The sequence below is a fragment of the Gavialis gangeticus genome, unplaced genomic scaffold (assembly GCF_001723915.1).
Source record: "Gavialis gangeticus isolate Ggan-Ray unplaced genomic scaffold, GavGan_comp1, whole genome shotgun sequence".
NCBI classification, from domain to species: domain Eukaryota; kingdom Metazoa; phylum Chordata; order Crocodylia; family Gavialidae; genus Gavialis; species Gavialis gangeticus.
Window position 1 is genome coordinate 71419001 of NW_017728994.1, and position 2213 is coordinate 71421213.

The 2213-nt window shown below is 44.8% G+C and overlaps 1 protein-coding gene across 2 annotated transcripts in view; it reads left to right on the forward strand.

Annotated features, from left to right (window-relative positions):
• Positions 1-1231: 1231 nt before the first annotated feature.
• Positions 1232-2213, forward strand: part of PTPRE (protein tyrosine phosphatase, receptor type E) — a 235412-nt gene continuing 234430 nt past the window's right edge. For both annotated transcript variants that reach the window (XM_019502996.1, XM_019502997.1), the window contains exon 1: positions 1232-1304. The gene's annotated coding sequence lies outside the window, so the exon portion shown is untranslated. The remainder of the gene's footprint in view (positions 1305-2213) is intronic.

The window sequence follows — 2213 nt, forward strand, 5'->3', positions numbered from 1 at the left end:
TAATTGATCTGCTCTTGGCTTTACCAGCAGGGGCAAGGCAGCTACAGATGTCCTTATAGGAAAATCTCTGTTGATCTTTGAATATCCATAGAAGATAATAGGCATGACTTGATAATATATTCTGTGTAGAAAATCATGCAGGTTTAAGAAGGGCTGGTGAGACAGACATCACTAAATTCTTTGGGATTAAGCATAAATTTAGACTCATTTATTGTAAAGATAGATTCTGGCAGCAAAGTTAGTAGAAGAGATCCTTCCTCCAGCAAATTCTTTATTGTGTTAAGTCTTGTGCTTCAGCGAGCAGTGACTTCAGAACCCCGCTACTTTGTTGTCTAGCTGCTTCCTGCACAAACTGGCCCTGGTCCTGTATCTGGCTGGAAAACATGGTCATGCTTTTTCTGGCAGATATATCCAAGCTGCTGGAACCTACTCTTAGTTGACATGTTAATGCTTGTTTCTTTTGTACTGGTCTTTGTTTTTATGGTCTCATATCTGTGATGTGGTCTTAAAAACAACTCTTCATTATGTTCCATTTAAATGCCCAGTAGTCTTTATATGTTGGCCCTCTTGAAGTCTGTGTCCTCTACATAGAGCAGGAGCAGGGAAGTGTTCATCTTAAGCTGTCTAATTTTTCTGTCTGTGGAGACTTGCTTGTCTGAATTTTCCCAGGGTCACACGCACCTTTATTTTACTCACAACCTCCTTAGATTAATTATTGTCCTACTTGAAGCTTCTTGGGCAGAAAAAGCCTTCCACATTGTCCCCTTTTTGCTCTGTACTTTAATAGCTACATGATTCTTTTCCTTTCTCCTGTTTTGCCACACTGACCTGCAATACACATTTTTGGCAGTCCTGGGTGGAGTCCCAAGCTGGCCCTCCAGGCCCTTGTTCAATGCATCTAGTAGATTGATGTTGTTAGTGAACTTTCAACTCCTTCCTGTGTATAATTACCCCAAGACCTTTGACCATTACAGCTCTGTCCATCAGTCTGTTGAGGTACACGAGGAAATATTGCATACTTGTATCTGCTGCCTACCAACATCTGAAACCAGCCACTAAGCTTGCCATTGACTGGCATGGACAATCTTACCAAACCTTGATTTTTTTTTATTTTTTTTTCTGTGGGGTTAGCAATTTCTTGCCCACATTGTATAGTCATTGAATAGCTCCAAGTCCATCATGCTATGCCAAGTCGCATCTTTTACAAATTGGTGTTTTTCTGTTTCAGGGACAGGATCAACTTCAAACACATGATTTGCTGCATATATCCTCTGTCTTTGTGGAAACCAGACATTTCTCCTCAGGTCAGTGCCTTATATTTAGATTTTGAATCTTTTGATGAGAAATGTGGTGGGTCCTTTGCTAAGCAGATGATCAGAGAGATTATTGTGTAATTCATCCCCTTCCACAGGCTACCTTTTTTGGATGTTCTCCCCAAGATCAACTTCCTCGCACTTAAGGGATTTTTTTCTTCTGCCAGAAGTTATGGCCTAATGGGTAAAATTGCCTGTTTAGATTAGATTACCATTTCCTGCTATAACCAGCTCTTCTGATATGCCATCCTCTCCTGGGCTCTGGTTTTTAATTCAACCTCTTGACATTCTCTTAAATTTTTTTCCAACAAAGCATCATCACTTGTTATCCTGCACAAGTGGGGCTCCAGTTTACAGGATTTTTTTGAGTACCATCTTCTCTTTAGATCCATCATCCTTATAGAAGCTGTCCCCGACGGGCCTTCGTCGAACCCTACTAGTAGTGTAGCTCCCAGTTCGGGTGACCACCCTCTGCACCGAGCATTGGTGTTACTGAAGTTGAGTTGTCTTCCCTGCTTCACCAACCCCGCTTCTCGCCTGCTATGACTTTGCTGTTATCCCAGTGGGGCGGGGCCAGTTCACCGGTCCCTTGGTGTCCCGGGTTGGCCTCGTCGGTTACACACGGGATACCTCCCACCACCGGTTCGTCACCTGAACCCTCAGCTGTGTGCTTCCTCCCAGTGATTCCTCTTTCCGGAGTACCGCCCTGACCTACCACCCGCGCCCTTACGATGTTGCCGCGGAGTGACGTCTCCTGGATGGGTATACCACGCTGTCCCCTTTAATCCTCAATCGACGCCTTCTATTCTTGGCGGCGATCCTGCCCTGAACTCTCTCTCCAGCCTGGTGCGTCTTCGGCCTCACCCTCCTCTTCGACACTTCCCGCGCCCCCTGCCACAG